We start from the raw sequence: 24,856 nt of genomic DNA on the forward strand, positions 1-24,856 counted from the left end.
TATGAACTTCTGAAAAACAGAGTTGGGAAATCTTGAGGCTCTTTTTACTTTATGGAAAATCTAGCATGCATCATCATAAAAAACGCACCTGCCATTCTTACAACAAAGAACAAAAATGAATGTAAAACTAATATAAAGTTGGAGGACATAAATTTTCTATTCATTTTAAAAGAAAATATATGAGCTCACATATACTTAACTAGGGAAAGACATCAATTCACTTTAATGTCTTTTACTTGCAGAGGGCCTTCTCAGCCCCGTGTTTTCATCCAGGACAGTGGTACTGACTATGTCTGTGCTCCTACTCAACAATATTCTCTTCAAAAGGCTGTATAGAGAAAACGGAAGCTGGGTTTCCTAATACTGGGGTCAGAAATACTTGTACATTCTTTTCTACATTGATGACTTATACTGATCAGAAAGATGAATTACTCTAAAGAATAAAAATACATATCTAATAGAGGAGAGCATTTTGTGATGATATTAATAAAGAAAAATAATTGTATTATCACACGATTATTTACCTTCAAAATGGATTCAATTTTCTCCCTTTTCCCCTTTTTCTTTCTTTCTGTGTATGGTGTTTTCATATGGGACCCAATGTTCTTCAAAATATTGAAATAAACATCAGGCTGAAATCATTTTGGACTCAGTGAATAAGACTTAAAAGCTTAGCGATATGGAAAGCATTCATGAACCATTCTTGCTATAATCAATTGCTAGATGCTAATGCTATGAAGCGTGCAACTGGATTGAGTTTTATCCCACAAGTATGCCCTGCATATCGAAGTACCATTTATTGACAGATTGGCAAAACTCTCCTAAATGTGCATAACCGACCTTGCCACTCAACAGGACCAACAACCATATACCAATTCAGCTCATTCCTGCCACGATCTGTACTATTTCCAACAAGGTTGAATATTGTGACTACTTCAGTTTTGTATTCTCATGAGAAGTAATTTTATAGATTAGAAAGTCTTTAGGGGATTGGGAAGTGATATTTACTATACTTTAGAAAAATCAATTATTTTCAAATACTTTCAAAGCTCACATCTACATCCAAATAATTATCGTAGGCTATAACTTATTGACTGAGTTCCATTTAGTCTATTTTCAGAAAGTATGAAAACTATAGTTATAAAAAAAACACTTTAAAAGTCAAGTGGCCCAGAATAAACTTCCTTTATTTTTTTCTAAATTAATGCATTTTACTTATATAATTTTTTGTTTCTATATTTGATATTGAAAGAAACTCTTGTTTTGGAATGCATAAAATTCAAACATGCTGTGAAAATTTCTGGCTTAAGGTGAGAGAACAAGAATAACTGTGGTTTCCTCAGGTAATTGTTAATAACAAAGTTAAATTATATCATGAAGAAGGAAGAGAGTTAAAGAGAAAGATAAGAGGATCTGATCAAACTATGGGTAATAGTTAAGAATTATTTCTATAACATAATAGACAAAGGTAGACAAAAAGAGTACCTAAATAAGTGTATACTATTTTAAATTATACAAGCCCCAATAACAATAGAGTATGTCATTGTATCACCATTTTTAATAATACTTAGATGAACAATTTAGAATGATAAATACTTTCAAAAAATAAGAGGCAGAATAATACTATATTCTTCTAAATTAGAGTAACTGTGAAGCATATTTATAAGATCATGTGAATTGATACATTTCTATAATGTAAATATTTAATGGCGACACATTCTCTACTGCACCTTCAAAAGTACAAGTGTTTTTTCCATTGTGGCTCACAGTAGTTGGTTAAAGAGGAAGTCTCTTTAGCTTGCAGTTTTCGGCTACTGCATTAAACTAGCATCCATAGCATTCTTGTGCCTACTTTACACATATATGAAAAGAACTGCTCTTTCCATTTGAGAAAAATGACTCAATTATTACTATTTATATTCTCCTGAATCCAAGGGATCACCATTTTTTAACAATACATTCAGTGGATTTAGGGGGGGAAAAAAGCTGTGTTATTCAATACATCGTGGCAGCACACAAAAACCCTTAGAGCAGGCAATAAATGATCAGCTGTCTCTCTCAAATCTTACCTGGTTTACTCTTCTTAAAAATCCAGCCCTTGCTGTCTACCATGCAAATCTGTTGGCCACTTGCTGAGATCCAGACCGAGTAGTCGATCATGATAATTCCAACATGTCATGGACAGCAGCGTCTCTCAGATTCCCACAAGCCAATTGCTTGAAATGAACCTGCAACAAACAAGGTATTCCTTTATTTTAATGGAAAAAAATAGTGAGCCATGCGCTAGATTCAGAAGGCATGACTACTTAATCAATACAGGAATAGTAAAGAACTGTGTGAAGGGTCATAAAGATGCTCTGAAGATGCTGATAAACATTAAAGCCAGAAGACTGAAGTTTATTTCTCATAAAAGGTGCTTTCTGTTGGGCACATGCTCTTCTTCACCTGATTATGGATCTACTGAAGCTCTCAGTATACACACACATGATTGATATAAAACTCACACCTTTTGTAGTGTGTACCCTTTCACCTTCAGGTAGGTGACCACCGGGAGTACTCAGTATTTTTTACTCTATTTGTAATACTCTCAGGGTCCCTAGGGGATGAGGTTCAACAGGGCAAGACACAGAGGAAAATGAGCATCTAGAAGAAAATCCATACAAAGGTCTACATCCAGGACAGTTTCCTTCGTGAGCTCTGACATCGCAGTCCATGTCAACATTCCCAAAATAAAAATGGCCGTATCTCTGAAGGAGACAGTGCCTGAGAAACTCCTGTGGGGGGCTTATGTGAGGGGCTGCAAACTCTGCAGCAACCATTATCTATATCAAAACACAGACTATAAGACTGTGACCAGTATGAGCATGTTGTAGTCTGAGTCTCGACACAAGAGCCCAGGATTAGATAATTATTTTTGGTGCAATCTACCACCTATTTAATTGTTCAACTATTTATGTTTATATGAGTAAATATGGTGTTTAACCTTCAAAAGCATGTTTAACTTCCATTCAAGGAGAAAAACCCCATGAACCATTAATAACTCTTAACTGTACTCATACCTGCACAAACAATTCTGTTCCATAGACATTTAGAAAGATACTACTGAACAGATTTGCTCCTTGGTCCTTTCAGGTCAGCCTTTAATACCTATTGGAATGTTTTAGCTACTACAACTATATGTAATTCCACATATACAAAAATTATTGTTATTATTTTCTAAGTAGTGCAAAGGAAGTGGCTGAGAGCTTGTGCTAATCTGCATGTGAGTGGCTGTGCTGCAGATTCATGGGCACAGGTGCAAAGACAGATTTTAACAAGCCACAAACTGATGTATTCTTATGCACCTGTGACTAGAGATTCAAGCATCCCCAGGGGTGATGTGGAGATTCGGGTAAAATATGCCACAGTAAGAAATCCTATTGTGCCACTGCAGCAAGAATGGCAAGGGCTGAAGTCAAGCACAAACCTCAGACTAAAATGCAACACAACAAAATAAGTCCTTAAAAAAAAAAAAAGACACATCTATTGGGACACAAAATGACTATTCTGCAATGCAAAACAGGAGTGTTATTTTGGTGTTATTACTGACCCACATAAATAACACACACACAAATGGCTAAAATTTTCTAATTTATTGATCCAATTTCTTGTACTTGTTAAATTAAATTTTAATCAACTTCTGGATGCAAAATGTTTCTTTTCATTCCCAAAATTATTTATTTTCTTCATTAAGGATATTCTGAAAGGTATCAAGTCAATTCCTTTACAGAGTTAATATGTTTCCATGAGTGTTGACACTTTTGGTTTCTTTGCTGCCATGCAGGATATTTTAAGAAGTCATATGGTGGTCAACCAAATGATATTGAAGTGTTTATAAACATAATTTCCAAGCTACCAAACTTACTATGAGGAATTTTTGAAAGCTACTTGCTTTGGAAGCATCCATTCTATTGCATTGGTTTGAAACTTTATTCTAATAACAGATTTCGGAACAAAAGATACTTAAAGTAATTTTTGTTTCTTCTTCTCATATATACTAGCAATCAAATAAAACATGCAGAAAATGCTTTTTGAAATACTCTTAGAAATTAAGCGATTTTCACTAAAATCAATGTGGTTTGAAATTGTTTCATTTTCTTCTATTTTTCTCATCTTATGTTTTCTGAGTCTCTCCTTAATACTGGGTGACTAGTCTAAAATCAAGATCTTGTAACATAGAAACCCACACATGAAACCTATATGTGCAGCTTGACAAATGTCACCCAATCAATTTAATAAATGAAATTAAAAAAATACAAAATAAATGCTATTCTTATTTTTGAGAAACTTGTATTCTTTTAAAAAATGAATGTTCAATAAATGCATTTGACTGTATGTAAATTACACTTCAATAATTTTATTTTTAAAAATTTAATGAAATTTTTTATAATTTTCAAAGAGATTCTAGATGGGGTATGTTATTGAGAACCCATTGGTAAAATGCTGTTGTACATGAATTTTAAACAAAACATGACCAAAATAAAAACTGAAAAAAGGAGAAGAAATTCAAACATTCACAAACTCTGCTTTTTTGTTTCTTGGTCTGGCCTTAAGTGCTCTGTAATTGAGTTACGGTCACATTTGCCTTTCTTTATGCACATGCTACTACCCTTTTAGTTACCCTGGTGCTTTGAAAAAGCTTTACAAAGGATCCCCTCAGCACTTAGGCATTCATTTCATAGGTTATTGATTTGTCCTAGTTGATACGTTGTTCTTTAAACTTTATCTGGGGCATGTGCTTCATCTTCCCCCTGGAGGCATGTTGCATAGCCCTCTGGGTAGCTAAGGTAACTGGAACTGCTCAAAATTCTGTGAGTTTAGTGCATTTGTTAAATGACTGCTTGGTATATTTTGCAAGCTTTGTATCTAATTCACTCATTTGCCTGTATATATGTAAAAAATGTAAACATTAGCAATGCAGCAATAGGTGGGCTATCAATGAGGCTTTCTGTCTTAGAAATTTCACATCTGTCCCCTTTCATTGGTGCCTGGAGTCCTGGTGCACAAATTTGTGCATGGGTGGGGTCCCCCTGGGTGGCCTGCAGGGATGGGGCCAAAACCCACAGTCAAACACTGCCTGTAGCTCCTAGCTGCTGCTCCCACTCATCTCGGGCCCACCGTGCCTGCTATGGACTCTTGCTCAATCAGTCCCAATTGGGAGAGGCTCATGCTGCTACAGCAGCACTCGGCAGCGATGAGCCTTGTGTGTAATGCCCTCTTTTTTATTTTTTTATTTTTTTAATATATTTTATTGATTTTACACAGAGAGGAATTGAGAGGGATAGAGAGTTAGAAATGTCGATGAGAGAGATACATCAACCAGCTGCCTCCTGCAAACCCCCCACTGGGGATGTGCCTGTAACCAAGGTACATGCCCTTCACCTGAATCGAACCCGGGACCTTTCAGTCCGCAGGCCGATGCACTATCCACTGAGCCAAACCGGTTTCAGCTGCAATGCCCTCTTAAGAGGAGTGGCTTGCAGGATCCTAGATTGCAAGAGGGTGCTGGTCAGGCTGAGGGACCCCACCACAGGAAGGCTCCAGGGTGTCTGGTCCATCTTCCTCAGTCTTGATCAACAGAACCCCAGAAGTAAGCTATCCGACCAGTTGGAGAATCTGCTCCCTGCTGGTTAGTGCATATAATAGTGATTGGTTGACTGCCGCCTAGTGGTCAGTGCATGTCATAGTGAGTGGTTGAACAGCCTTAGCATATTATTAGCCTATTGCACTTTGATTGGCTGCTTGGTTGATCTGCCATTCGGTCTATTTGCATATTACCCTTTTATTATATAGGATATTGGAAAAGGGAATGTGCCACTATTTTTTAGCCACAAAATGATCACTTCTAAATTCCTTTTTTTCTTCAATTAATCAGACCTAAAAATCATAGATTATTTCGCAGCAGGCCAGGGTCATCAACAAAAATTGATGTTACCTCTATGTGGCAGTTGCTATCTATTTTATATACAGTTTCTCATTTAAATTTCTCATAAAACACAGAAAGTATGTATTTTAATAATTTCCACTGTATAGTAATGAAAATAGGACTAGAGAGTTTAACTTACTTGCCCAAGGGCATAAAGTCTTTGGATAATTAGTTTGGGACACATGTGTAGTTAATTGATAGTGTGGTACTGTCAATTATTTTGAAGATTACAAATTGAATTTGAGCATTTTGGTCAACTACAGATGAAAATCTGAATTTCAGGAAAATCAGGTAACTTATCAGAGGTATTAAGATCATGGTAGAGTATGGATAAGTACCTTACCCATGATTCACCTTTCTTCCACACTACTCTCTTACCCAGCTTACATAGAGTGGTATGTCTAAACAACTATAGATGTCCAATTCACTTGATTTTAAAGAACCATGTTTTGGGTAGTTTTATTTTAAAAGGAATACCAAAACCAATGAACAAAATAACAGAGGATCTCTGAGTAATCAAATTTAACTGAGCTTAATTTTCTGAAAGCAACAGATGGCATCTTTCTATTTTATAAGCTATTTTTCCAATAAGAAAACAGGCCAACACAAAAAGATACTGTGTGCATAGATAGTGACAGAGCCCATGATTAGATAAAAATATAAATAGTACACTGGTGTTTTGCTGATGCTCCATTATTAGCAATTGCAAACTTGAAATAATCTTCCAGAATATTCATTTAACATTTTTCAGTTCAGAAAAGCAGCAGGGCCCCTTAAGTGTCATAAAACCAAACCTAGGGCAATTCTATTAATATTTGAGAACCCAGGGTCTGATACTCAAACTATTCCCCTTTTTTCCATCTTTGTTCAAATATGCCAAATTCTGATTTTGATTATGACCTAGAAGCACTGTCAATTAAAATAGGTCATATTCCTATTTGCATTTTCTTAAAATGAGAGCAATGCAATTAGTCCTGTTCCCAGATTTTCTACAAATGAAACTGGTCTCCCATCCTTTTTCCTTCCTTTCCTGTTTTCTCCATTCTCCTTTCCTTTTCTTTTTCTTTCCTCCATTATATTCTTCCATTGTTTTCTCTTCCTTCCTTATTTCCATCCTTCCTTCATTTCTTATTTTTTGTTATTTTCTTTTTTGTTATTTTCATTTTAACAAACATTTACATATCTAGTAAGTTCTATATAATGTTCTGGGTTCTGAGGAAAAAACAAGCACAGAAATTCAGCTCATAGTTGAGAAGGGTGAATAGAGAAGGAAGCCAATAGAATATGGAAGTGGGTTAGGGATGCAGACTGCGTTGACTCCAGAATATGTTATCCTTGAGAGTAAAATAGTTCATAATTCCACTCTAGCTTGGATTGGTCAAGTTAGAACTTTGAAGGGATTAAGCAAAAACAACAATGCAAATTAAAAAATGAAAAAACAAATAAAAACACCTCGAACACACATAACAGTATGGTAATTACCAGAGGGGGAAGGAGGGAGGGGCGCTGAAGAGATCACAGGGTGGATAAATGGCGATGGAAGAAAACTTGCCTTGGGCTGGTGAACACACAACACAATATACAGCTGATGTATTATAGAATTATACACCTGAAACCTATATAACTTTATTAACCAGTATCAAGCCAATAAAGCCAATTTAAAAAATTGTCATCATTACATACTTCATATACCTTGAGTTTTCTATGGTTTAGAAGGGGATTCTTTAAATCTTAAAGCTCACAAACTAATGTCCCATGTTCAGCCATGTCACTTAATGTGTGAATAATGTGAATACAGCTTGGTTGACTACAAGCAGGGGTGAAAGGGCCAACAGTAGCCTGAAGAAAGCAGGCTCAGCCCAAGGGCTTTACAAACAACATTCTAAACCTGCCTTTTGCCAGACGGACCACCTTCATGAATTCACTTTGGTCCTCATCCACTTATATGCCATCTCGCTTTATAACTAATGAGGAGCCACTGCCCACTACTATCCAGATATCAGTCGCATTCCTCCACCTTTTGGCAAAACCCATGGTGGGTAAAACTCTCCAAGAAATATTTCCTGTAGGGGGGAAGGCCCTCTGAACTAGATCATCAAAATCACCAAAGAATGTGGTTAATAATGTGGATTCTTGGGTCCCATTTTTGGAGTGAGATCGGGAATTCTGCAGATAGCTGTTCGCTAGGCTACACTTAGACTCAGTGACGTTCAAGTACCACTCTTCTAGAGTAAAGCCCATGTTTGATATTTCTTAATACTTTCTCACAAATTTTAATTTATAACATTTTTTATCTTTTAATTTCAAACACAATAGCCTGTTTTTTTTAAAAACTATTCTTCTGTTTTTAGCATAAATTGAGAAATTCCCAATGACCAGTTAATGATCAGTGTTTTTTCCCTTCAAACGTTTAACTACTCATTTTAATGTTCAATAAAGTGATCCTTACCGCTTTTTAAACTGAATGTGACATTAATTTTTTGATCACGTAAGAGAATCTCTAAGGTTAGTGAGAAGCTATAGAAACAACTGGAAATATTGCAAGTGGCACAGGTTAGTCTTAATGAGAAAGGAGGACTCGAGTGTAAGGGAGCAATGAGTGGTAAAAGAGTAGTGAAAGGGGTATGGTGGCCATCATGACTTCCATTTCCTGAAGAAGAAACTTAATGTCTGCACACACTGCCCGAGTTTGACAGCAATTACTCTCCTGAGAGGATGAAGTTAGCATATCTGAGAGGGTGACTGAGAGCATTCTAGAGAAAAGGGATCAGAAAATGAGAATTTGGCAAGTAGCCATGGTAAATTAACATCTCACTGAGGGCTTCACATACATATTCCCATTTCATCTTCACAACAAACCTGGGAGACAGATGTACATATTTCCAGGGGCTGACTGAGGAGACTTAGGGTCAGCAAAGGTAAGTCTAAAAGGGAGAAATAGGATTTAAACCCCTGACTTCCTGATTCCATAGGCCATGCTTTTTCTGACATAATAAATGCACTGTTTACTTGTTCTATTAATTTGCTTTTTGCACTTCAGAAATGAGCTCGGCTTAACCATTTTTTTCTCTTCTATTTCTAATGCTTCCTCTCCACTAACCACCATATCCCACTTCATTCCAAAATCAGGTACATAGAGATAATATATGAGAGACAATGCGATGTTGTTTGTTTTACTTTGCTTTGACTGAGCAAAAACAAACACACACCTCTGATTTTTATCTTTATTGGGAGATCAGAATGGAGATTGCATGTTGTATTATTAACATAGTAATAATCTTTAAAGAGAAGGGAAAGCCTCCTTTCTACTGCAGTTCAGGAATTGGGGGGAGGGAGAAGGGGGCTTGCATGTGACATAAACTCAGTTAATATGACTTACACTTGGAAACGACACAAAGATTTAATATGCACATATAAAGTAAGACTCAAACTATTGCTAGCTAAAATCCTAGGTTTTCCTGCAGTGTGACCTCGTTTTTATTTCCAGCACCTTGACTTCCAAGGTTCTTGTCTATGTGCCTGTTTTGTGAGAGCCGAATCTCCCTTAGTTAAATTCATTTTCTGCTTAAGGAAACCAGAATCATTTTCCAAAAACTAAAAAATCCTGACACAGAAATTTGCTTTTTAAAAATGATAGAATATCTACTGGGATCCAACAAGGAGACTGACCCAACATAACGTGCATGTATCTAAGAGAACAACAACAAAGAAAGAAAAGCAGAAAAACAAAGACAAAGTTTGAATAGAGAAACTGTGGTTAAAGTTATGATGCAACTAGTAAACTTAGCAATAAAATGGAAAACCTTTACCTAGTTAGGTTCCAATCAGATTTTTTTAGCAAATGTCTTAATTGTGCTATGTATCGATGTTTTTAAGGAAAATGTTGAGAATAATTTCCAGATGTGATGGGCTAGTCAGTACAACTTTACAATAAAGATATATTAAATTAGCCCTCCTGTGGCTTGTGTGGCTCAACAGTTGAGTGTTGACCCAAGAACCAAAAGGTCACAGTTTGATTCCAGGTCAGGGCACATGCCGGGGTTGTGGGCTTTATTTCCAGCTGATGGTGCATGCAGGAGGCAGCCAATCGATGATGTTCTTCTCTCATGGATGTTTCTATCTCACTGTCCCTCTCCATTCCTCTCTCTCTAAAAGCAATAAAAACATTTTTTTTAAAAAGATAGATTAGAAGTGGTTTGCTTCACTCAAAGACATACTTTTAAACCCTCAAAGATGGAAACACTTAATACAGAGCATCAGGTTGACCTGATGGGAACCTGGCTGATGCTTTTCTATCTGGAGCAAGCAGTCAGCCGCACAGCCATGTGGACCCCAGTGTGCGAGTGGATGTTCGCAATCTGACTGCTGCTTTCCCAAGTCCTGTTTTTTGTGGCTTTTCTTTAGAACAAATAGTAGAATTTTTTTATTATGTTATTTTATTTTCTACCATTTTCAGGACTTATTCAGCAGACATATAACTACTGAAAAATAAATTAGGTATTTTGAAATGAAAATAAAGTTACATTACCAATTGTTCAGTTATTCAAAAAAAAATTACTGCATTATTACTATGTCCCAGGTACGTGGAAGGTTCTGAATTAAAAGAATAGATAAAACACTGACTGTCCTAGACCTCACAGAACTTATGGAGCTCACACAATCAGTAAACATCCTTATTGGGCTTAGGTAATTTATACAAATGTGGTTACACTTAGTAGTCTGCCCTAGTTATGTGCTCCTTAAGGCTAACAGAAATTTGGTATAAAAATTGTGAAAAGTAATCTGTCAAATTGTCTCAAGGTTGAATACAATGTTTATTTTATTTATTTAACAACTCATGGCAAATGGCAGCTAAAAAATAATCAAAGAGCCCCAAAAGAGGTTATTTTTTTAATTATTGATTTGAGAGAGAGAGAGAAAGAGAGAGAGAGAGAGAGAGAGAGAGAGAGAGAGAGAGAGAGAGAGAAAGACATCAATTTGATGTTCCACTTATTTATGCATTTATTGGTTCCTTCTTAATATGTTCCCTGACTGTGGATCAAACCCACAACCATGGTGTATCAAGGTTCTGCTCTAGCCAACTGAGCTACACACCCAGAGCTGAAAGGTCATTAATTCATTAACTTCTTACTGTATTCAACAACTATTTATAATCAGTACTATTTTCTGACTTCTGTTTTATACAACTGATACCAAGACTAAAAAGATACTCAATTTCTTGATGTTTTCTTTTCATTAGAAGAAGGCTGATGGTGAAAATAAGATCACTTTGAAGAGTAATATCATTGCAAATATAAAATATGGTAACATTAGCAAAACACAGGACTGGGGAAGCACTGGGTAGATGAGTGATGCGGGAACCCTGGCTGATGAGTGTTTGTGTGTAAGATGTTCACCTAGGAATTGACTATGACAATAAAATGTTAGAGCACACTAAATGCCAACAAATCAGACAACTGGCATTGGCCTTATCCTGTCAGCCAAAACAACTATGAAAGTGTTAAAAAAAAAAAAATGAGACAACAGTTTTCAGGTACTGAATGGACACTGGCTGACTGATATTTGCAAGAAACAAAATACAATGAGGTGAACCTCTGATCATCTCACAATTGCCTGGCTTTTAGCCTGGGGTCATCTTCCTGCCACCAAGAAGGGAGATGGAGATCTGAGGGGGCAGCTATGGAGCTCAGATATCAGTGGCTGGGATGGACAGGGAAGGTACCCAAGAAGAGAGAATGCACAGAGAAAGGGTCCCTGAACTCTGGTGGAGGTTTGCCTTAATTTCCTAAGAAATAAGAAAATATTTTGATTGAATGAAAAAGAAAATATGCCACATCAGAATGTGTGGGTGCAGCTAAGTCAATGATAAAAAAATATATTGATAATTTAAAAACCTCGTATTTGAAAACAAAATTTCTCAAATCAAATATTTAAGTTTCCACCTATGAAATTAGAAGAATATAATCAAATCAAAAGTAAATAAAGGTAAAGGCAAGATTTTATGAAACAGAAACAGATAATAATACAAAACAGAACAAAATGAAAAATGCCAAAATAGCTTCTTTGAAAAAACAAAGTAGATAAATGAAATATAATAAAAACAGAGAGAAAATAGAAATTACAAATATCTGCAGTAGAAAATAGATGTCATTACAGATCTTAAAGACATTAAAAGAATAATAAAGGGACACTGTGAATGATTCTATGATAATAATTTGATAATTTCGATTAAATGGACAGATTCTTATAAAACACATTTTTAAATTCCTCCAAAATACCACACTAATCAAATTGATTATATTTAATAAAGAAAGTTAATTCATAATTATATACAACTATCCAGAAAGTAAACTTAAAATTCAGATAGTTTTATTAGTGAGCCCTATCAAGGATTAAGAAATTCCAGTCTTTCAGAAATTCTTTTAAAAGATCAAAAAGAAACAAACACTTCCCAATATATTTTATGAATTCAAAATAAAACTGTTCTGGTATCAAACTTAATAAAGATATAAGAAAAAATACAAATTAATATCCTTTATGAGGGTAGAGCAAATAACATTAACAAAATATCAACAAATCAAATCTAACCATATGTAAAAAAAGGACACTAATGTGGTGGGTTCCATTCCCAGTCAGGGCATATACCAGCTTTCAGGTTCAATCAAGCTCAGGATATGGGCAGCAATCAATCAGTCTCTCTCTCTCCCTCTCTCTCTCTCTCTCTCTCCCCCCGCCCCCTCAACAACAAACAAACAAAAACAATAAAAAGAATGTTCTAGGTGAGTATTAAAAAGACAAAATAACAACAGAAAAACTTTGAGCAAACTGGTAATAGAACCTAATTTCACCAATTGCTATAGACATGTAGAAACCTACATATGACATTATACTTAACTAGAGGCCCGATGCACAAAATTTGTGTAAGAGTAGGCCTTCCTTCTCCCTGTGGCCGGCACCAGTTTCCCTCTGGCACCTTGGACCCAGGCTTCCCACACATCCCCAGCTTTGTCCAGAAGCTCATCTGGAAGGACGGCTGGTCTAATTAGCATATTAGCCTTTTATTATTATACATGGTGAAAGACTGTTTTTCTCCTAAAATTAGAAACACACACACACACACACACACACACACACACACACACACAGAAGGATTAGCTGCCACCACTCCCATTCAATATTATAATGTAAGTTCTGGCCAGTTTAATAAAGCAAGAAATAAAAGGCATCCATATTGGGAAGGAAGAGGTAAAACTGTCTTTATTTGCAGATAACAATAAAAGTACTAGAACTGATTAATATGTGAATTTAACAAAGTTGCTGAATATAAGAACTACATAAAAACATTAATTGTAATTCTATATTCTAGCAACAAAACATTAAACATCAAAATTTACAAACAAAAACCTCAATACCATTTAAAGTAGTATAAATTTACATGAAATAGGTGGGAATATAACTTGTACAAAAGATCTTCAATACTAATATGCTGAAAACAACAAAACATTGCTGAGACAAATTAAAGAGGGCTTTAAAAAATGTAAACATATACAGTGTTCATGAGTCAGAAAACTCATTATTGTTAATATATCAATTTCCCCTGAATTAATCTATGAATGTATTATTCTATACATTCATTTCTAACTTAAGCAGAATTTTTAAACAAGTTACAAATTAATTCTAAAATTCATATGAAATTTCAAAGAACCTATAATAGCCTCCCTAAAATACTAAAAACTAAGAACAAAGATAAAAGGATAATGATACCTTAATTCAAGACTTATTAAAAGGTCACATTTATTAAGTTATCTAATGTGTTCTGGTGTCTAGACTGACAGGTAGATTCAATAAACAAAACAGAGTCTAAAATAGACCCACATGTTGTTAGATAATTGATTTTTCAACCAAAGTACAGATAATTAAATGAAGAAAGGATAGTTCTTCTGGAATAATTTAGTATTTTTATATACACAAAAAACATTTTTAAGGAAGAGTTTTTATCTCTACTCATGCCATCTATACTAATAAAAGGATAATATGCTAATTAGACTGGATGTCTTCTGGATATCCTTCTGGACAACACTATAGTTGTGGGGGCTGAGGCAGAGTTGGTTAGCAGTGATCAGGCTGGCAGGGGAGCAGTTAGGGGGCAGCCAGGCTGGCACGGGGGCAGTTAGAGGGTGACCATGCTGGCAGGGGAACAGTTAGGGGGTGGCTAGGCCAACAGGGGAGCTGTTAGGGGGCGATCAGGCTGGCAAGCAGAGGCAGTTAGGGGTGATCAGACAGGCAGACAGGCGAGTAGTTAGGAACCAGCAGTCCCGGATACCTGTGGGGGATTGTGCTTAAACTGGCAGTTGGGCATCCTCCAAGGAGTCCCGGATTGGAGAGGGTGCAGGCTAGGCTAAGGAACACCCCGCTCCCCTTGTATGAATTTTGTGCACCAGGCCTCTAGTATAATATTGAAAGTTCACTTAAGGATGATACAATTAAAGCTATAAAACTTGTAAAAATATAGGAGAAAATATGTCTTTGGGTTAGGAGAATACTTCTTGGATACTATAGGGAAAACATGATTCATTAAACATTTGATAAATTAGACTTCATCAAAATTTAAAACTTTATGCTCCATGAATTATGCTGCTAAATGAATGAAAAAGCAGGCCACAAACTGGGGGAACTATTTACAAAGTACATAAGGGACTTGTATCTGGAATATAAAAAGAACTCTCAAAATTACTATGCAGCTGTTAAAAAGAAAGAACTCATACCATTTGCAGCAGCCTGGAGGGTAATGGAGAGTGTTCTGCTAAGTGAAATAAGCCATTCAGAGAAAGATAAGTATCACGTGGTCTTATTCATATGTGCAATCTAATGAACAAAATAAATGGATGACCAAAATAGATCCAGAGACATAGACGCATGAAATGGACTGATGAATTTCAGGGGAACGCCGGAGTGGGGGTGTAGGTGTGTGGAGTGATTAACTGGGGAACTTGCATGCGTATGTGCATTACCCATGGAAACAGAGAATAGTGTAGTAAAAGACTGGGGGTGGGGTTCGTCAATGAGAAAATAAAACAAAGGGGACATACTTTTAACCATAAAGATAAATTTTTAAAAATTGAACCATAAGAAAACAATTTAACTAAAAATAGAATTGATGCTCACTAAAATGATGGCAAACCAGCTCATGAAACAATGTTCAATACCATTAGTCCTTAGGCAAAGGCAAAAAAAGCAAACTTGAGAGTTTTTGCACAGCAAAGAAAACCATTAGCAACAACAAAGACACAAACTTAAGGTACACTATATTCCCATTAGATTAGATAAAATTAAAAAAGTGTTGGCAACTGTATGAAAGAACTCAAACTCTTAAGCAGTGCTGCTCAAAATGTAAAATTGTACAATTATTTTCTTTACAACTTCCCTGAGGTATAATTGACAAATAAAGTTGTAAGAAATTTAAAATGCACAACTTGATGATTTGATACAGATATTCATTGTGACAGGATTTCCCCCATCAAGTTAACTAAAGCCAATCATCACATCACATATTTTACTTTTTTCTGTAAGTGTGAGAACTTTCAAGTTCTACTCTCTTAGCAAATCTCAATTATACAATAGAGGGTAATCAACTGCAGTCACCATGGTAATCAGTAGATCCTCAGGTCTTATTTATCTTTTAATTGAAAGTTTGCACTCTTTTACCGACCTCTTCCTATTTTCTCTACTCTCCAGCACTTGCCAATAGTGAAAAGCAGTTTGAAGTTTCTTAAAAACTATTGATCTAGTCATTTGACTACTACATATGTTTTATCCACAAGAAATGAAACATATGCCCATGCAAAGACTCCCACACAGCTGCTCAGAGCAGACTTCTTTGGTTTTAGCCACCAGCTGGAAACTGCCTAAATGTCCATCAACAAACAAATGAGTAAGTAATGTTATCCCCATATAACTAAACTCTACTGTGCAATAAAAAGACATAAACTTCCATACTATAACACATTGGTGAACTACAAAATAATTATATTGAATGAAGAAAATCAAACTTCCCCACCCTAAAAACATACAAGCTCTTTGAATCCATTTATATGAAATTCTGAAAAATAAAAATTCACACTAATTACAGTTACGGAGAGCAGTTTAATGTTTGCCTAGTGTTGGGGAGAGGAGAGCAAGAAGAATTAAAAATAAAAATAAAAATTTAATACAACGTGTATATTCATTACCTTGACTATGGTGATAATGTCATTAGTGCATGTGGCATGCTGAACCATAAAAAAATAGTGTCCACTTTAACTATGTGCAGCTTATTATATGTAAACTGGTGGGGAGAGAGGGGAGGGGGGAAGTCCCTCAGCCTGGCCTGCCCCCTCTCACAGTCCAGGATCCCTCGGGAGATGTCCTACTGATGGCTTAGCTCTGCTCCCGGCATAAGCTATAGTCTGGCTCCCTCTGCTGAAGGCAACTGGCCAATCAGGGAAAGGCACCGCCCCCATCACTCCACCACTGATGCAGCTGCCAGCCATCGCAACTGCCTGCCTTTGGCCCTTGCAGCCTTTGGCTTTGTCTGGAAGGATTCCAGAAGGACATCTGATCTTATTATTATAGATTATAACTCAAGAAAACGAATTAAAAAACATGGTATAGCCGAAACCGGTTTGGCTCGGTGGATAGAGCAAAGACCTGCTGACTGAAAGGTCCCAGGTTCGAATCCTGTCAAGGACATGTACATTGGTTGTGGGCACATCCCTGGTAGGGGGTGTGCAGAAGGCAGCTGGTCTATGTTTCTAGCTCTCTATCTCCCTCCCTTCCTCTCTGTAAAAAATTCCAATAAAATGTATTTAAAAAACATGATATAAATATGAAATTTCATCTGACAAGCTCTTTGAGATTAATTTCTTCTATCAGTAGTAATTGATAAATAAATTTGTCCCATGTAGGCTCAACAAGAAAATTTTCTTGAGCAGAAAAACTCTCATCCTTCCAGGAAGAAATTTAAAATCCTGATAAAATGCTTAAGCCATTTGTAATACACTTTAAAATATAAGGTCTTTTCTGAAATTAAGTATCCCCACATTGGCTATTAGTCAGGTGACAAATGTTCTTTAACTGGTTATCCTTTTTTTCTTATAGCCAGGCCCCAATGATTATCTATCAATCATTTTACTTTAAAAGTATTTTTTACTGAGAATATTTTTCACTTGGCCAGCTTACTCTCTTCACTTACAGATTTTGAAATATAACTGTGACATAGGCTCTTAACAAATTTGCCTGATTTTTTTCTTCTTAAGTTGTGAATCATGTAATTAAAAAGGAGGAGGAAAGAAATAGGTGGGGGAAAAAGAAACAGAGGGTGGTTCAAGGGATTGGGAAAATGATTAGTGGAAGAAGAATAAAATTTTGAGAAACAAACACAATTTTAACATAAAAAAATTAAAGTGGATGATTAAGGATCCGATTTTTAAATGAATGGTAACCTGCAGAGTAGCTGAGTAAAAGGATTACAAGGATAAATTTATTAGCATGCATAGAGGACTGTGTAATATTAAACTGTTTTATTTTGATTAGGGGACTTTGGAGTATTTACAAAATTATTTGGTTGGTTTAAATAAGTCTCTCTTCCTTCTACCAAAGACTTATTTCTGCTTTTACAGAAGACAGAGTACAATTAGCAAGGTTTTGAGAAAACTTTAATAGTTTTGTTAACATGTGCAAATGTGAAATAAACTCACAAGCAGTTGTTTCCATTTGAAATAATCACTTAACATTACTCCTCCCCTCTCTCCCCAGCCTTCCCTCTCCTTGGCCCCCAGGAGGTTGCACTGGGGAAGAAATCACCTTGTGTCTTTACAGTTAATCGGAGCTCTGCTGTGTCAGGAAAAAAGAAAAACCTGACCTTCTTGCTTTTAATGACCCAAAGGGAATTATCTATTACATTAAGTGCCATGACAACTCACAAAATATAAAGGATTTAAGGCAGAGACGATATATTATCCTGGCTTTTCATACAGACTGATTAATAGTCTAGGAACCAACAAAAAACCAACAGAATAATCCTCACACCTCTTCCAAGGACTGATGGAGAAACTATGCTGAATGGAAGTTTAATCACGATTTCCTATCGCACAGCCAGGTTCCTAACAAGATCACATAATCACATATCCTCGGCTAATACATAATTATATCTGGAAGCGTCACTACTAAACTGGGAAATTGAATCACTTCAAGAGGGTGCTTTTCACACACAAAATAGGCATATAGTTAACAAGAGGGACTCTGGGCTTCTGTTTACACCTTTAAAATCAGAGATATACTTTGAGAAAGGTCCAAAAAGCCCAGTGAAAGGGTTTGGTACTTGGTTGAAGAATAATTCAGTTGGTAAGATGGTATATAATGCTTTGTGAAGGAAGCTTTTTGTTAAGCTTCAACTCTAAAAGGATCATTAAGATTTTGGGAATAGTTGAAATTATTCATGTTTAAAAAGAAGGATTCAAAACCCAGAAGTTGCACAAGTAAAGATGAGGAGAAATTGAAACCTGTCCGTCACGGCCACCCTCATCTATCTCTAAGGCAGCCCATTCTGAAATCGGTGCTCTCAGAATCACCTTCAAACATTTCTATCTCAAAGTCTGTTTTTGAAGAAAGTTGCTTCTCAAGTGGAAACTTTTACATAAAATCAACGTTAAGTAATAAATGCTTTCCCTAATGCAAAGTGGGGACTAGGAGAATGTAAGGAGCGCCAATGAATATTAACTAGAAGTCCTATTCATACTGCCAGTCAGCCTGATGGTGCCGCATGTGCCTTGTTTGAAAAGAGCCTTAAGACGTGGCTGGACAGATAAGGAGGGAACATCTTGAGAACTTCAGACATCATGACCAGTGAGAAGTGACTTTTCATCTTGCTCAGTCCTACGTAAGACGAGCACTAACTTACTCACTTGAATACAGCTAGATCCATGGCTACGAAGAACAAAATGTTGATCACCAAATCCTCAAATCTCCCAACTTGAAATTAAAAAAAAAGCTTTAGAAATCAGAGCGTCATTGAACTTTAGGACAGTAGAGAAACCTAATGACACACTCTAACTCCTCCTTCCCTCGTTTCTCATGTTCCTTTCTCATCTTCCTTTCTCAGGAGGTCCTGCTATACCTTCTATATTTAAGGCACTGAATTTATTTTTCAAGATACAACACCCGAAAGAGTACAACGGTTTCCCCAATGTGATTTGCCTAAGCTGGGCTTTTCTTTATGACCTTCAGGAAGCTGAGTTCTGCCACTCTTTTTTCTCTGGCTGTGTCACGCTACTTCACATTCAAAATCATTGTTTATAAACTCAGTAGAAATGAGTGGAAAAGCATAAAACATTGAAAAACAAATAAAAGAATAGAATACTTTATGATATTCCAGTAATGCCCAAACAACCAGTGGCAACACTATCAGAGACAGATCAATAGAGACATACCTTGGTCCAATGTAGTGTGACTTTTCATAGAACAAACATTTATGTCCTAAATTTGTTTCCCGTGTTTCACATATTTCTGGAATCTCTCTAAAAGGATAGCTGTTTATTTTACTTTTTTATTTTTATTTTTTAGGAATGTACACTATTTTTATCATTTGAAAACATTACACTGGGTGGGGCAAAGGTAGATTTACAGTTGTTCATATGGAAAATATTGTAATACAATAATTAATAAGTAATAACAAAAGAATAAATCCTGTGTTTCATGCACTCATCACTGTAAAGCTATTTTCATCCCACTGGCACTTATATTGCCTAGGTTTTAATGAAGAGAAGAAGGAATGGTTAATGGAATTTAATGCAATGAGTATTGGTTGGATTATTTACTGCTTTAGATCATCTCATCAGTATTACCTAAACTGAGTGTGTCCCTCCCAAAGGTGCATATGCATGTCCTCTGGAGGTTGGGAAGAAAATTCAAGAACTTCATTTATATATTTTATTTTATCCTTTTCAAATTTCTATTGTACAGTATATACATTTTTAGAGTAAAATCTATGAATATCAGCTTCAATGTACACAATTATTTTTACAGGGTAATAGAGGCCCAGTGCAAAATCCATGCATGGAAAGGAGAGACCACGGGAGGATGGCCAGCTGGAGGGGTTGGGGTGGGGGGGAAACCATGGGAGTTGGCCTCACAGGCAGGAGGGACTGCAGGAGGTCGGCCAGTGCCCAGCCACCTCACAGATCCTCCCCTCCTCCCCTCCTCTTTCCCTCACTGCTGTTGGCCACCACAGGAGCAACTCCCAGGGAAGGAAGAGGACTAGAGCAAGACAAACCCTTTTGTTGAGGACTGACTTTCAATAGATAACAGCAAGGGGGCTGTTTGGCTATGAAAGAAACTCCAAACCCAGAAGCAGGTCTCTATGAATGGTTTAGCACCAGGGGCCTATGGAGGCCAGCTGGCTGGGGAGATGGGCCATGGGAGGTTGGGTGTGGGAGAGCACTGACCACCAGGGGGAAACTCCTGCATTGAGTGTCTGCCCCCTAGTGGTCAGTGTGCATCATAGCAACTGGTCGCTTAGGCTTGATAGATAGATAGATAGATAGATAGATAGATAGATAGATAGATAGATATAGATACAACTATAGATATGTATAGATACATATAGATATGTGCATATAGATAGATAGATAGATAGATAGATAGATAGATAGATATAGGTAGATAGATAATAAGAATATATAATTCATAAAGATGCAGAGTAGTTTATGAGTTAAAGGGCATAGGTTCCAGGGCCAGTCTGAGTTTAAAGTTTAAATGGCTCTCTTGCCTATCACTAGCAGAATGCATAAAAAAGCTGTGGTACATTTATACTATGAGTACTATGCAGTCATAAAAGGAAGGATCCTTTACCCTTTGAGACAGCATGGAGGGCCTGGAGAGTATTATGCTAAGCAAAATAAACCAGTCAGAGAGAGAGGCAAGTAGCACGTGATTCCACTCATATGTGAAATCTAATGAACAGAGTAAACTGACAAACAAAAAATCCAGAGACAGGAAAGCTTGGAACAGATCTCAGAGGTGGGGGAGAGTTGGTGGGAAAAGAGAGATCAACCAAAAAAATTAAATGCATATTTGCATAACCCATGGACGTAGACAATAGTATGGTGAAGGCCTGGGATGGGACGGGAACCTGGTGGAGGGGAAGGAAAGGGGGAAATCGGGGGCATATGTAATATTCTCAACAATAAAAATGAATTAAAAATAATAAATAAAATGGTTCTCTTACTACTTACCTATGTGATTGTTGACCAAGTTCTTAAATCTTTCTTTGCCTTAAATTCCTCTTTTATAAATAAATACTATTATTTCTAATTTTATAGGATTGACATAAACTTCAAGTGAGCAAATATACATGAAGCACTTAGTATAGTACTTGGCAAAGTGTGTAGTTTTGATAAGGGTACACAATTTAATTCTCTATCTTAGAATGTGGTGAGGGAATTAAAAATTAGTAGGACACAAATCTCATCTGAAAGGGTTTAAGTTCTTACAGGAGTCAACAATAACATCCTAAGAAGAGTTAAATAAAATATCTACAAAAGTGGTTGAAAAAAAATGTTTCTATAAGTAGATTAAACATGTTGCTTTGTACCTTTGTTAGTGAAACCTTTTCACACCAACATTAGAAGTAAAATAGCCATAGATTCAGCTAATCTAGGTGAAATAAGGTTGAGGTAGGCCATGAGAGCTTTAGGAAACAAATTTAAAATTTCATACTTTGCAAATCAGAAGTTAAGAGGGAAAAAAGAGAGATTTTTCAACAGGCTTTTTTTTTTTTTTTTGTGGCTTCCCTCTTTGGCTGTCCTTGTTCCCATAAAAGTAGGTTATGGCAAAGATGAAATATTGTTTTAATTTATACACAGTACAAGAACAGCTAGCTGTGTTAGCAGTTACTAACTTTCAAAGGTTCCCAGTCTGCTAATTTAAGTCACAGTTTGGCCTGCCACATAGAGTGTGGGCCCACTTTGAGAGCCTCAATAATGCAGACCAGTCAAGCCCAGCTCTAGCCTGCGTTGGAACGAAGCAGATCAAAACAAGAAGAGATGAGAGAGAGCTTGGATGGCAATTCTCTCGGACATCTGCGCAGTGAGTCACATCAGAAGACCATCAGCAAGGGATACACATATGCTGCAACCATAGAACAAGCAGCGGAGTTGAAACAGGTACCCAGCTCTTCATCCCACTAGGATTTCCTTTTCCTTTTAAGGCTCACTGAGTTAATACCAGGCCACAACTAGACTAATGTGATGCACAATAGTAACAAAAAAAAGGCTCAAAACACTTCGACCCTCATAAACACCCAAGGGATGCAAAGGATAGCATTTCTTTAATTTCTCTGTTCCTCAGGACACCATAAATCAAGTCAGAATCCTGCATTGCAAGCAAGCATTTGGAAAAGTTCGGTGCAGAGCACAAACATCAAATTATATGCATATTTCCATTTCCACGGGTTTATTCATGGGGGAGTATCTTATTGTTATTTAACTCTCCAAATTTCCTTTTTGTTGGAGACATTTAATGTTTGCCAAGTGTTCCTCTCGGTAGAAGTCTCTTGGGAGTTGGAGATTATTCTGACCTGTTTCAAAAAGAACCAGTTGTGTGGTCAAGGTCACAGGACTGCAACTATGAGCAGTAGCACAGGACACTGGTATGGCTGCAGTGAAAGCTCATGCTTGTCCATGCTACAGTAAAAACTGCGGGTTTAGGTAACAAGCTTCAAAGGGCAAAAGACTGACTCCTCTCCTGAAGGGATTCTGCCTGTGATTATTGACATGTGGCATGTAATTAGTGGGTGTGTCCCACTAAGGAGACCTGACATTGGAAAACATGAGTTCATCAAAAGCTCCATTTGGAAATGTTCATGTTCTTAAAATGGTAATAAGAAAACCATCATTTCTTGAATGCTTTCTGTCGGCCAGGCACTGTTCCAAGCAAACATATAAGAAAATATTATTTCACTCAATTCTCATAACAACCCTTATTATTCCCCCTCTTACACAAATTAAACATGGAAGCTTAGAGAAGCTCAGCTTCTTGCCACGCTCACATGGTCAGTGAGCAGCAGAAGCAGCCGTAGAATCCAGGCTGACTTAAAAGCTTGTTTCTCTAGTTAATAATTTAAAACTCCTTACAGAGAGTGACAATTTACATATTTATTAGGAATAATTAAAAGTATTAATCACCCAACAAACAGAGGGAGAAGAAACATTTAAAGCAAGAGTCAAGAGATGCAGATGAATTCAAATTGAACATAACACAATGCACAATGGGAAATCTCATAGATTTCAAAAGTAGGAACACTATTCCTTGATCTGTGGTCCTCTTCTCCTCCATTTTCAGAGCCAGTAGTGGTGGGTTGAGACCTTCTCATGCTTCAAATCTCTCCTCCTTCCATTTCATCTATACCTACTACAACTAAATAAGGTTCTCTCCTTTTCAGGGTCTATATGATTAGATTGGGCCCACCCAGATAATCCAGGACAATCTTTCCATCTCACGGTTTGTAATCTTAATAATATGTTCAAAGTTGCTTTGCCAGGTAAAATATTTATAGGTTCCAGGAACTAGAGTGTGGACATATTTGAGGTGGGAGTGAAGTCATTCTTTAGCCTGTTCAGTAATAAAAGGAAATAAACTACTGATATGTGAAACCTGGGTGAATCTCACATACACTATGCTTAAAAAATGCTGCATCCTGCATGATTCTATCTATATGATATTTGAAAAAGGCAAAGCTATAGAGACAGAAGACAAATCAGTGCTTTACAAAACTGAGGAAGAGAGGCAGGGATTGGCTGTAAAGGAGCTGACAAAACTTATTAGAGTGATGGGAACATTCTATATTTTTCTTGTGGTGGCAGTTATATTACTATATGCTATTCAAAATTTATAGAAATAAACTCCAAAAAGAATGAATTTTACTCTGTGTAAATTTTACGGTGTTCAGTAAACCCAACTCCTGCCCCAACCCAGATAGGAAGGAAACTACTACTAGTGGTACATTGAGTCACCTTCAATCTGACGACGCAAGAAGTTTAAAACTAAAGGGCAGCCCTATTAATGAAATATGGTAGCAATCATACTTGGGTAAAAACTACTGTTTGAGTTTTAACCCTACTATTCTGACTTCGACTTTCACTTACTTGCTTTGTTCATTGCGCAATGGGCTTAGGGAGGATGAGTTCAAGTTCTGGGCAAGGTTACAGGCAGAACTTTCTTTTTCATTAAAGAGCCAGCCCTATGTACACTTAGTGGTTATCTCGATGCTGGCCTCGAAAACAATGCTGTTCTATCCAATTAAAAAAATGCACCTGGCATGGTATTGAGACTGTGGGTATATCTGGTCTCTGGCCTTCAAGGTCAGACAGCTAAGTTTATCTTCATCATTCTTCAAATGGGCTAAAGCAAACTAGAAAGCAACATTTTATCTAGGAAGAACAGCAAAAAATTCCAAACAACAGTTTGTTGCAGAATGGGGGTTTTCCTTCCCAGAACCTTGAAAAATAACTACCTGCCCCTAAAGCCTCACAGTCGTGTAGGGTCCACCTGCGTGTGGTACTCTTGCAACTGCCCTGGCCAGCTCAATAAATCCTTGTTTGCTTTTTTAAATAAATTATCAGCCTCCGGTGGTCTTATTTTGAACCCAGGGCTCGACCCCACAACAATTAATATGGTATGGCTATATGTCCCAAATTTTCTGAAGTTTCCTAATTTGAAAATTCTTCTGAATATTTATTGTAAATAATTTTCCTAATATCAAAATGTCTCCCCAAACTGGTTTGGCTCAGTGGATAGAGCTTTGGCCTGCGGACTGAAAGGTCCCAGGTTCCATTCCATTCAGGGGCATGTGCCTTG

At 36.8% G+C, this 24,856-nt stretch overlaps 2 protein-coding genes across 2 annotated transcripts in view; both read right to left on the reverse strand.

The window, feature by feature from the left end:
- LOC311629821 (tigger transposable element-derived protein 1-like) overlaps window positions 1–16,196 on the reverse strand; it is an 89,570-nt gene extending 73,374 nt beyond the window's left edge. The window contains exon 1 of the mRNA XM_084898270.1: window positions 16,180–16,196. The gene's annotated coding sequence lies outside the window, so the exon portion shown is untranslated. The remainder of the gene's footprint in view (window positions 1–16,179) is intronic.
- LINGO2 (leucine rich repeat and Ig domain containing 2) overlaps window positions 1–24,856 on the reverse strand; it is a 582,223-nt gene that overhangs the window by 299,063 nt on the left and 258,304 nt on the right. Inside the window, exon 5 of the mRNA XM_084898269.1 lies at window positions 2,070–2,228. The gene's annotated coding sequence lies outside the window, so the exon portion shown is untranslated. The remainder of the gene's footprint in view (window positions 1–2,069; window positions 2,229–24,856) is intronic.

The sequence above is a fragment of the Pipistrellus hanaki genome, assembly GCF_964339955.1.
Source record: "Pipistrellus hanaki genome assembly, chromosome: 11".
NCBI classification, from domain to species: Eukaryota; Metazoa; Chordata; class Mammalia; order Chiroptera; family Vespertilionidae; genus Pipistrellus; species Pipistrellus hanaki.